This window comes from Bidens hawaiensis, unplaced genomic scaffold, assembly GCF_021521415.1.
Source record: "Bidens hawaiensis isolate Kalapana, Puna unplaced genomic scaffold, B.hawaiensis_p1.1 tig00029595_1, whole genome shotgun sequence".
Lineage (NCBI taxonomy): Eukaryota > Viridiplantae > Streptophyta > Magnoliopsida > Asterales > Asteraceae > Bidens > Bidens hawaiensis.
Genome location: NW_027494896.1, coordinates 90,812 through 104,028, shown reverse-complemented (window position 1 = coordinate 104,028; position 13,217 = coordinate 90,812).

Here is a 13,217-nt window from a genome sequence, read left to right as displayed (position 1 = left end):
AAACGAGCCGAGCTGTTTGAGTAGGGGTGTGCAAGAAACCGAAAAAACCGATTCGAAACCAAAAACACCGAAAATTTAAACCGAAAAAACTGAACCGAAACAAAAAACCGATGGTTTGGTTTTATGTTATTGTAAAAACCAAACTAAAGGTTCGGTTTTGGTTTTTCATGTAATAAAAACCAAAAAACCGAACCGAACCGAATTCCTAAATTTTTGTTTTCTTATATTTTATATTAAGTAATTTATAAGAATTTAATAAATATGTAACTCAGATATTTTTTGTCAAATGTATAATAGTCTATTATTTTACAATTAACAAAATTGTTTATACATGAATTAATTTATTTTTGTCAACCTTTTTTTACGGCCTAAAATTTTCAGTCTCAAATGGCAAAAAACCGAAACCGAACCGAAACCAAAAAGAAAACCAAAAAACCGAAACCAGACGGTTTCAAAACTCCAAAAACCGAAGTTTTGGTTTTCGGTTTGGTTTTAGATGAAAACCGCACCACGCACACCCCTAATAAAAAAGGTTGAAAATAGTCAAGTTTTTTGAGCTCAAGCCTTGTATGGAAAGCTCGTTTAAGTTTGTCGAGCCGCGTGTATTTTTTTATTTTTATTCTTTATTGACTTATGTCTTTTAAAGTACTCGAACCGAGTTAAATAAGGTGGGTTTTTTTATTATTTTTAAAATGCAAAAAAATAGTTAAAAGCATATAACATTAATTAATAAATAATAAATGGGTCGAATCCGAACTTGAAGAAACAGCTCACGAGCTGAGCTCAAGCTCTCCGAAGTAAAAATGAGTCGAGCTCGGGCTAGGCTCGGCTCGTTAACTCCCCTACCTCCAATGCATCTTGCGTTAAGGGAGAGCAAAAACCAAACTATAACCGGAAACTGAATCGATAACCAAAATTAACCATAACCAAATAAAACTGACGGTTATTGTTAACTGAATATGATTAACCGACTATTCAGTTCGTTAACCGACTTTAACCAAACCGAATTAAACCTTATATAAAGTTTTTTTTTCAAATTTTGGACCTCTTTTTATTCAACTTTAAATAGTTAAATTTATGTTGCAACAATTTGTAAGTTGTAACATAGTTTATATTTTGAAATACCATAATCAAGCTTAGAATCGGCATATTTCAGCTTCGAAACTTCATACTTAAGCTTGGAACACTATGACCGAACTAATTTTAACCTTTTCAAAGGAGAAAAACATAAAAAATACATCGGACATTTAAGCTGAAACCGACCCATAAATGACAGTTAACCGACCATTTGGTTATAGTTATGGTTAAGCCCTCGATTCGCTTATGGTTATGATTAAGCCCTCGTGACAATAATAGGACCCGACCCCAAGAAGGCGTTCCACATGAAGACGTTGGAGTATGGAACAAGTTAGAAGATAATCTTTTAGTTATTTAAATAATTGTTTCCTTTTGTTTAGTATTTTGTTGCTTTTTTTAATATTCAAATATTTAGTATAATAAGGGCTAAGATTTATTGTTTATTTAGTTTTGATTGATTATGAATTAATAAGAACTTTGTTCTTGGAACATTTGGTTCAAATATCGTCTTTGATTATCATAACTGAAACTGCATCACTTTTGTTGATAGATGTCCTCATGTTGCATCGAATTAAAACAACTACACGCTATTCTAACCGTAATAACTGAGAGGTAAGCACGGCCCCGTGCTTCCAAAAGCACGGCCCCGTGTTTAGCTGTTCACTATTTTGTCTTTTCTTGCAAATTTTTTTGTCTTTTCTGAAAAGTGACCAGAAGCACGGCCTCGTGCTTCCAAAAGCACAACCCCGTGTTTCCCAAAATCACAGCCCAGTGTTTCCAAAATCACAGCCCCGTGTTTCCTGAAAGCACAACCCCATGTTTCCTAAAGCACAACCCTATGTTTTTGCTGTTTTCTTTGGTTTTTCTTTGTTTTTTCATTCGTTTCTTCGTTTGAGGCTTGGATTCACCTGAAAATACTTTTTAATATGATAAGTAGTTATTTTGACTATATTATACGATAGAAGTTGCAGTTTTTAGAGATTATTTGATGCTAAAAAGATGTATATTTTTATATACATCAAACATCCCCACACTTGAACCTTGTTTGTCCTCAAGCAAGCTACTTATAAATATTCTCTAAAAATAGCAAGTTAGGACCATAGCTAAAACATCCCCAAAAGAGTTCCAAGAAAATGGGAACAAAATAACCAACCTTAAATTATAGGAATATACGTAGTGATATATAAAAAAATGATTTTGTTTTTATGAGTTTCCGTTTATGCAAAACGTCACATTCTCACAATGTTCACTCACACTCGGTTTTATATCTGATCATACATGTGATGTATGTATGTGAACACTCTTAGTCAAAATGCAACCTGTGAAAAATAAGCTTGTAGCAATTTCAAATCTCCACCTTTGTGAAGGGTTGCATAGAATAGAAGGTAATATGGGTTGGTTTTGTGTGATTAGGGATCTGGTATTTTGTGGTGGTTCAAGGGTTTAGGTTAATGAGGATGGTAATTATGCTGCATGTCGGGGGAGTCTTAAGATGTCTTCAACGGTTAGCTCCTTTCTCCCGATTGCTTTTTTTTTAACTAGTGACTCTTTTAAGGTCAGATCGTCAAGACCAGTTTTGTCGAGGATGTGAATCAGTTCTTCCTCAATCCTGCTCTGAACATAACTCCCAACTTTAATGGATCGTTCGGCTTTGAGCCTAATAGCCCCCACCCTCATTAGTTCGGTATATTCATGTGAGACTGAGTTTGACTTTTTCTACATCTTCCTTCGTGGGATCAGTTTTCGTATCCTAAGCATCGTTCATATATTTTCGCTCTTCTCTTCATTGCGTTTTTGGAAATTCCACAGAATGGTGGCCTTTGTTCATCTTGGCGCCACTTTTTCCTCACCTCATTACTAAAGAGAAAGATTCTCTCCCTAAGTTCTGGAGGCAACCTAGGTTTTTACGAAATGTATGCAACAAAGGAAATTGAAATCGAAAGAATGCATTTCCAGTTCTTTAGGGTCTGCCGATAAAAGACCAGTGTTGTATTTTACCAGTAAGAGGGATAAAGTGGTATGGTAAGGTTTTTTGTAAGGTTTTGGGTTTTGTAATTTGGAGAATGGTTTGATGGGATTGTGACAATATTACCTTCTTCCTTATACAACGCTTCGTGCGGTCTTGAAATGAATAATTGCGACAGGTTCGAAATCACACGAAACATGTGACTCACTCAAAGCTTCCGAAAAAATATTTATATGGCATGAGGTTTATCTCACAGTAACGGAGGAATTGGGTATAAACGCCATATTTTGCATAAATTTCTTCTCAATATTACAAAACTTCTTTTTTACTTTTTCACTTTTTTTGTTATAATAGATTTGTAGTTGGTTATTTGAAAAAAATTATATTGGATATGTTTTTGGTTTTGTTATAAAAATAGTCTTTGTTTGCTACAAAAATTTAGTTTACTAGAGAATGTTTATAATTAGTTGAGCAAGCAATTGGTTAAGTAATTCCCCTCCCCACACTTGAATCTCACATTGTCCTCAATGTGAAAAGATTAATAATAAGATTCATATGAAGTATGGAGGGTAAAATGGAAAGGAACTTCCCTACGGGCTAAAGAGCGTACCCTGTGTTTCGTCCGTTTTCCTGTAGCGTACCTAAGTAGTAAAACTGCAAACAACTAACAAACATCCAAATCACAATTATTATATATTTATTATTATTATTATTATTATTATTATTATTATTATTATTATTTATTTATTTATTTACGATGCCTAGTTTAATCAGGGTCTTGGCCAGACCCTACTCCCAATATGTTTATCGGTTTTGGTGGAGGATTAGTACCTCTGAGACGGTCTCGAATGGTCCATCGATGTATGGTTTTAATCGATGTCCATTAACTTTGAACTTGTGGCCGTCAGAATTTGAAATCTCGACTGTCCCGTAGTCAAAAACTGATTCAACTATGTGTGGACCTGTCCAACGAGATTTCAACTTTCCTGGGAAAAGACGTAAACGTGTGATGTATAACAATACATGATCGCCAACTTGAAATTTTTGTTTCCTTTTAAATGAGCGTCGTGTAAACGTTTAGTCTTTTCTTTGTAAGACCAGAAATTTTCATATGCCAGTGCTCTTAGTTCTTCTAGTTCGTGAATTTGATCTTTCCGGTTTTTACCGCCCGACATTAGATCAAAGTTCACTGCTCTGAGAGCCCAGTAAGCTCTGTGCTTTAGTTCTATGAGTAGATGACATGCCTTCCCATAAACAAGTTTGAATGGTGTTGTTCCTATAGGGGTTTTGTAAGCCGTCCTGAGGGCCCATAAAGCGTCATCTAACTTTTCTGCTCAATTTTTGCGATTAATTCCTATATTTCTTTCTAAAATCCTTTTAATTCCTCGATTCGAGACCTCTACTTGCCCACTAGTCTGAGGGTGATATGGTGTTGCCAGTCGGTGGTGAACCCCATATCGTGCTAAGACTTTGTCCATCAGAGCGTTACAAAAGTGGGTACCTCTGTCGCTGATTAGGGCTTTCGGAGTACCGAATCGTGAAAATAACTTTTTCAGAAATCTTACTACAACCCGAGCATCATTAGTGGGAAGAGCTTGAGCTTCTACCCATTTAGACACGTAGTTGACTGCTACTAGGATGTACTTATTTCCGGATGAGTTAGGAAAAGGGCCCATGAAATCTATTCCCCATACATCAAAGACCTCACAAAAATGAATGCCTTCTTGAGCCATCTCATTCTTGGCTGAGATGTTCCCGGCTCTTTGACAAGCATCGCATGCTTGGATCAAAGCATGCGTGTCTTTGTATATCGTGGGCCAGAAAAATCCTGCATCAAACACTTTTCTGACAGTAGTGGCGGTACTGTGGTGTCCACCAGTAGGTCCTTCATGGAAGTGTTTGAGAATATCTGAGGCTTCCTTTCCTGCTACTCACCTACGAACAACCTGATCGGCACCAATCCTAAACAAGTATGGATCCTCCCAGAAGTAGAACTTAAGGTCGGAAAAGAATTTCTTAGTTGTTGATGAGTAAGCCCTTTTCTTAGGATTCTACAAGCTAGATAGTTTGCGAAGTTGGCAAACCAAGGACTTTCATCCTTTTCCTGCATGACTGCTTGGATATGCATGAGAACTTCATGTGGAAAATTATCATCGATAATTTCTTTGTGAAGTTCTTCTGAAGCTGGGCATTCTAAGCGTGAAAGATGGTTTGCGGCTACATTCTCTGCTCCCTTTTTGTCTTTGACTTCTATGTCGAATTCTTGAAGTAGTAGAATCCATCTGATAAGTCTGGGTTTGGCATCCTGCTTGTTGAAGAGGTATCGTATGGCTGCATGGTCGGTATAAACTATGGTTTTGGAAAGAACTAGGTAGGATCTAAACTTTTCAAAGGCGAAAACTACTGCTAATAACTCTTTTTTCTGTTGTGGTGTAGTTTTCTTGTGCATCATTAAGAGTTTTACTGGCATAGTAAATTGGGTGAAAGTGTTTTTCTTTGCGTTGTCCGAGTACGGCTCCAACTGCAAAGTCACTTGCATCGCACATGATCTCGAATGGAAGGGTCTAATCGGGTGTAGTCATGATTGGTGCGTTGACAAGTTTGTCTTTTAATATGTTGAATGATTCAACACATTCTTCAGAGAAGACGAATGGTGCGTCTTTCTCCAGAAATTTGGTCATAAGTCTTGAGATTTTGTAGAAGTCTTTTATGAAGCGGCGGTAGAAGCCCGCGTGACCTAGAAAACTTCTAATGGCTCTGACTGAAGTTGGTGGTGGAAGTTTGGATATGGTTTGTATTCTGGCACTATCAACTTCTAATCCTGCTTGGGATATCTTGTGACCAAGAACGATGCCTTCTTTGACCATAAAATGGCATTTTTCCCAGTTGAGTACTAAGTTTACTTCTTCACACATAGTCAACATTTTGTCTAGGTTTTTCAGACAGTGATCGAAGGAGTCTCCAAAGACTGAGAAGTCGTCCATGAAAACTTCCATAGAGTGTTCGATCATTTCATGAAAGATGGCCACCATGCAATGTTGGAAGGTGGCTGGAGAATTACATAATCCAAATGGCATTCTTCGGTAGGCGAATGTTCCATACGGACATGTAAAGATGGTTTTCTCCTGATCCTCAGGAGCGATGGGAATTTGAAAGTATCCGGAGAATCCATCAAGAAAACAGTAGAACATTTTCTCAGATAATCGCTCAAGCATTTGATCGATGAAAGGAAGTGGGAAATGATCTTTTCTTGTGGCGTCATTAAACTTCCGGTAATCAATGCAAACTCGCCAGCCAGTGATGGTTCTCATTGGTATCAACTCGTCCTTCTCGTTCATTACGACCGTCATTCCTCCTTTCTTGGGTACTACTTGAACTGGACTTACCCAAGGTGAATCCGAGATTGGGTAGATTAATCCGACATCAAGCAGTTTGATTACTTCCTTCTTCACCACATCTTGCATGTTGGGATTGAGACGTCTTTGGTGTTGGATCACGGGTTTGTATTCTTCTTCCATGAGGATTTTGTGAGTACAAAAGGAGGGACTGATGCCCTTGATATCCATGATCTTCCATGCGATAGCCTTCTTATGGTTTTTGAGAACCTTAAGAAGTTCGTCTTTCTCTTTTTGAGAAAGGTGAGATGAAATAATTACTGGAAGTTGAGAGTCTTTTTCTAGAAAGAAGTATTCGAGATGTTTTGGTAATTCTTTTAACTCTAAGTCTGGTGGTTCTTCAATTGATGGTTTTGATTTTTCATTACATTCAGTGATCTCATATACTATTTCTGATGTATCCTGATAGTTATTGACAGTATTGAGATTATCATTTTCTAAATTGGGTTTGGTAATAGTGTCAGTTAAGATTTGCGTTTCTAATGAGGTATTAATGGAAGATTTTCGCACATAGCAACTCACGATAGAATGGATTATGTCGACACAGTATAATGTGTCATCGTGATGTTGCGGATATTGCATAGATTTTCCTATGTCAAAAGTGATTGCCTCGTCATTGACTCTGAGAGTGAGTTTGCCAGTGCAAACATCAATTATAGCCTTTGCGGTGGCTAAAAAGGGTCTTCCTAAAATCAGAGGTACACTTTTGTCTTCCTCCATGTCTAGAATCACAAAATCTACTGGGAAAACAAACTTGTCTATTTTGACAAGCATGTTTTCAACAATGCCCCGAGGATATTTAACAGATCGGTCAGCTAACTGAATGCTCATGCGGGTGGGCTTTGGTTCTCCTATCCCTAGTTTTGCAAAAACCGCATAAGGCATTAAATTAATACTAGCTACTAGGTCAGCCAGGGCATTGCTAACGGACAAATTTCCTATGAGACAAGGGATAGTAAAACTCCCTGGATCGGTCATTTTTGGCGGCAGCTTGCTTTGGAGGACAGCTGAACATTCTTTACTCAAGGTGACATGCGAGAGCTCCTCTAGCTTCCTTTTGTTGGTCAGCACTTCTTTGAGAAACTTTGCATAGTTCGGCAATTGAGCAATGGCTTCGACGAAAGGGATGTTGATGTGGAGTTGTTTGAAGAGTTCTAAAAACTTCCCGTACTGAGCTTCCAATCTCTCCTATTTCAGCCGTCCAGGGTATGGAATAGGTGGAACATAAGTTCGGACTGGTTCCTTAGGTTGTACGGTGCCTGTCGGGATCAGTCTTTCCTGCATTTTCTCAGGTGATTCCTTTTCCATAACTGGTTCTGAAGTTGGTGAGGCAACAGTGGTTGTGCCACTTCTTAATGTAACAGCGTTGGCTGCTGCATTTGGGTTTGTTATAGTGTTGCCTGGAAGAGCGTCGGGTGATCTTTCTGACAATTGTCGGGCAATCTGTTCGATCTGAGTTTCTAGATACCGCAATGATGCTTGTTGACTTTTGAGATCGGCTTCATGTTTTAACAATACTCCGCTGATATCAACAGCTCTTGAGTCGGCCTTCTTATCTGCTTCATTTGTTTTGGTTATAGGTTGGATTAACATCTTTTCGATCTTTGAGTAGCTCGGGTTTTGATGGTTACTGGAACTTTGATCTTGAAATTGCGGTTTAGGCTGGAAGGATTGATTCATCGGCCTCTTTTCGAATCAGGGTAGGGATTGAGTATTACCTCCGTCTTTCCAACTGAAATTCGGGTGGTTTCTCCAACCTGGATTATAGTTGTTGCTGAAAGCGTTGTTTTGACGGTCGATGAAGTCAACTTCTTCCATGGCCATAATGACTTGTTTGCAGTCACTCGACTTATGGGTTCCTCCACAAATGTCACAGGTGATCTTGATTTTTAATAATTCGGCTTGAAGTTGTTCGAATTTTTTAGAAAGAGCTTCAATCTGTGTGGTGACAAGAGTGTTGGAATCGACGTGGTGTATTCCTTTATGGGTAGGTGTAGATCTTGGTAGGTTGTAAGCGAAACTCTTCTTTGCGGCCTTCTCCAGGACTTCAAATGCTTCGGTAGGTGATTTGGATCCCAGGTCTCCACCAGCGATCTGGTCGATGGCCTGTTTGTTTTGGATGGATTGTGCATCAAAGAAAGTTTGAACTTGTAACCATACGCTCAGTCCATGGTGTGGACATCTTCTTAGAAGACTTTGTATCTCTCTCATGCTGTGTGTAACGATTCGTCATCATCGGTCCGGAATCCGGTAATGCTGGCTCGGTATTTGGCAGTTTTATCGGGCGGAAAATATTTGAGGAGAAACTGTTCAACCATCTGGTCCCAAGTGGTGATGGAACCAGAGGAAATAGATTATATCTATTCTAGGGATTGGCCCCTTTGAGAGAAAGGAAAGAGTTTGAGTTTGATTTGATCGTCCGAACAGTTTTGAATTATAAAGGTTCCGCAGATTTGTAGGAATCGAGATATGTGAGAAAGAGGGTCTTCGTCGAGGAGACCATGAAATTGAACTGAATTTTCCACCATATGAATGGTGCTTGATTTGATTTCGAAATTTTCGGTGATTTCGGGTGGAGCCACTCCATTGCCATAGCCTTCGAGAGTTGGCTTGGCATACTAGCTCATGTTCAGCTCATTGTTCTGAGCCGCCATCATTTCTTCGGTTTAATTTTCTTCTGATGTGGTGGCGTCTACTGATTCGTCTTTGATTGTTTCGGCGGTTTCTGTGGTCCGTTTATGAGTTCGTCGACGAAAGAGTCGTTCCGGTTCAGAAATTGAAGAAACAAGCTCAGGCTCAAAAGTAGAGGACATACATGGGACTAAATCAAAAGTAAACTAAAGTGAAAGTTAGCTAAAGTTAGTCTAAAAGGTTAGTCTAATATAAAGCTACAAGTTAATTTAAGCTACTTTAAACTAAACTAAACTAAGGTCTAAATTAATTAAAGTAAGGTAAGGTAAATAAAAAAAATTAGGCTAGCCGTAAAATTATATATTTTAATATTTAGTAAAAATATAATAAAATAAGATAAAATAAAATAAAAGTTAAAAATTTGTACAATTATGAACAATGATTAAATTAAACTTGGATCATTCTTAGAAACGTACCGTGTCCCCGGTAACGGCGCAAAAAGCTTTGATGCGTGCGTGCGTGTGGTATAAAATATGATAGGATGGGATGATTTGCTTTTGCACAAGATCGTGTTTTAAATTTATAAAAGTGATTTCTACAAAGACTAAACACACTCAAAATAGGCAAGTGTACCTATCGTATATGTAGAATAGTATTGGTAAGAACCAAGTATCGATCCGTGGACACAAATGTTTCTAATGATAAATCGTTGTTTTACTTTAATTTGAGGTTTTAATCATTTTGGGGTTAATTTTTGAACTTTTTATAAAATATAAAAACTTATATATAATATATAGGTGACCAAGATAAGAAATTCTAAACGAGTTGTTCAATTATACGAAGGTTACCATCTAAGATCAAGAATCCACTCCATTTTAGCATTGATAATTAATATTTAAACATGTGGTAAACTTGCCGTAGCAATATATGATAGATAGCTCCTTAAACATTAAGTGAGCATCTTTGGCACTAAGGAGATAACATGCGCATTTCAAAGTCCATCCTTTCCTAATATCATGTCATCTCAATGATGTCAATTTAAGTTGGCAAGTAGTTTCGTAAAGTAGATTGATAAGGATTGACTTCGATTTCTCAAATACCAATTCTAACAACTTCGGGTGGTTGTAGTTAAACTCACACAACCTCCCCTTGGTTGATTTATGTAGGTTATAATTACACATTCCATTAACATATGATTTCTTTAACTAGCATGATATCCTAGGCAAAGCCATTTTTGGATTACCAAGACTTAGAGAAATACATCATAACTTATATCTCATCATTTCTAAGTATAATATAAGGATCCGTGTTTCGATAATGTATCAAAGTATTTCTATCTTTCAAGAACATGAATCGATCATAAACGATTGCCAATAGAATTGACAACCACCAACTTTGAATTAGTGATTTAAGATGGTGAAACATTTCTCATCAAAAGATAATTGTAATATAACTATGTACTTTACTAGACTACACCACATGTTTTATATAATTATCAAGTAAAACAAAGCTTTTTCATAGATTTTAGATGGTAAAATGAGTTTAGCTCATAATGAGCATGATGATAAACATTAAGATGAATGATGATAACAAATACATGATTAAACTTGGAATGATCTAACCAAATGTAGATGAATCTTCCTTCTTAATGATGTTGATGATGGTTGATGGTGATGACCTCCAAGCCTTCAAACTCTTCACTAAACCTTCTATGTGAGTGTTAGTGTGTGTTTTTATAAGAAAGAATCGGATAGAAATCTTTTCAAGGCACACCAAATGAGTGCAACATAAGCCACTATTTATAGGCAATCTGGAGTGTGAGGCACGGCCCCGTGCTTTCGTAGGCACGCCCCCGTGCTTTTTAGTGACATGTGCTAATTATTTTTGTCGTTTCTGGAAGGTAGGCACGGCCCCGTGCTTCCTGAGGCACGCCCCCATGCTTTTTAGTGACATGTGCTAATTCTTTTTGTCGTTTATGAGAGGTAAGCACGACCTCGTGCTTCCTGAGGCATGCCCCCGTGCTTTTTAGTGATATGTGCTAATTCTTTTTGTCGTTTCTGAGAGGTAAGCACGGCCCGTGCTTACAAAAGCACGGCCCCGTGTCCAGCTGTTCACTATTTTGTCTTTTCTTGTAGATTTTTTTGTCATTTCTGAAAAGTGACCAGAAGCACGGCCCCGTGCTTCCAAAAGCACAGCCCCGTGTTTCCAAAATCACAGCCCCGTGTTTCCTGAAAACACAACCTCATGTTTCCTGAAGCACAACCCCATGTTTTTGCTGTTTTCTTTGGCTTTTCATTGTTTTCTCATTCGTTTCTTCGTTTGAGGCTTGGATTCACCTGAAAATACATTTTAACATGATAAGTAGTTATTTTAACTATATATATGATAAAAGTTGCAGTTTTTAGAGATTATTTGATGCTAAAAATATGTATATTTTTATATACATCATTACTAATTATTAAGATTGTGACATCGTGTGAACATTATCGGCTTAATTTAAGACAATGATGTTAGACAATAACAACATGTTTAACGTGATGTTTAAAGAGATTAAAACGTTGAAACCATGATGTTAGATAATAATTATCCTCATTTAATCTTTTAAGTTAAAATGATGTGACTAGATTAGAAATCGATTATATGTTATTTTCATTTAGATTTGTATCATTATTTTGATTCATACATGAATCAGGCCCGGCCCTTAGGGTGGCTGGGTGGTCGACGGCCACATACCCGACACCCTGCTAGGCCTGAATCTTTTTTTTAATTATATGTATTTTTATTAAAAATAATATGTATATTTAATGTTTAAACTCAAATACAAAACCACTAGCTTGGACTAGTGGTAAAGGGGTATTACTCCCAATCAAAAAAGTTATAGGTTTTAGGTTTATTTGAGACATGTTTAATCATATTTTTATACAATAGTTTTTTACACAACCCAACTTATAACCAAATAAACTCATATAAAAATTAAATTGTTTAAACCCAACAAAATACTCCTTTTATTTAAGGTCCAAAAAAGTTTTTCGCCTTCAACCCAAAACTTTTTTTTTTGCTTTCTCAGAGCCGACCCTGACATGAATAATTTGTTTTACTTGGAATTAACTTTAGCGTTAAGTTCGTTTTTTATTTAAATCTATCACAAATTAACACAAATAATCTCACAATCTCATATGCAATTATTTTAGAGAAATAATATATGAACATATAGGCTAAACTGCAAAAGGAAATTGTAGAACTCATAAATAAACGCTTGGTTTAATAAGCGCGTTTGATGTAAGCTAAGGCGATGACCTAAGGCGAGGGCCTCTTTGCTTTAGGCTAGTCAAGGTGAACAATGTTTAAAAGACGAGCCTGAGGCGAGATTTTAGGTAAAAAGCGACCTAAATCGAAGTTGAGCCGCTCGTATTTTCGTGCGCAAGTGGTTTTTAAGCATCTAAATGTTGTACAATATGTTTTTTAGATTGTATGTATAGATAGGTTATATATTAAATCATATATGATGCTTATGAGTAGAATGCTAAAAACGTTGGTCACGAACCGAACCGAACGCGGGCAAGCTCATACTTGGTTTGGTTTGAAAGCGAGCCGAATCTAGCGGATTGAATTTAAAGAAACGAGCAAATCTTTATGCTTGAACTTGGTTTGGTTTTGAAACCGAGCGGCTTGGTTCGGTTTGGTTTGCTTGATTTCGTACGAAGTTTCCAATTTTAAATTTCTAAAACTTCAAAATATCATTAACTCACGACTTTCAACTCTAAATTGTCTAAACTTTCACCTTTAAAATGTATAAAACTCATAGTTAACAACAAAACATATATAAAACGAGTGGCTATGGTTTAAATTTAAACTTTGAATTCAACACAAAAGAGGGAAATTTTAAAAACTTTTTAAAAATAGTATACTTTTATATATAAAACTGATAAATAAAAAATAATTCGAGCAAAACGAACCGAACCAATCCGAGCGAGGCTTTGCTCGTGCTTGGATTGCTTTTAAACCCAACCGAGCCGAACGGCTCACTTCCAACCGAGCCGAAATCGAACGATCATTTTTCGAGCAATTTTCGAGCGAACGACGCACCAGCGGCGAGCAGTTTGGACAACCCTACTAAAAACTCATGGTATATACACATATAAAAATTA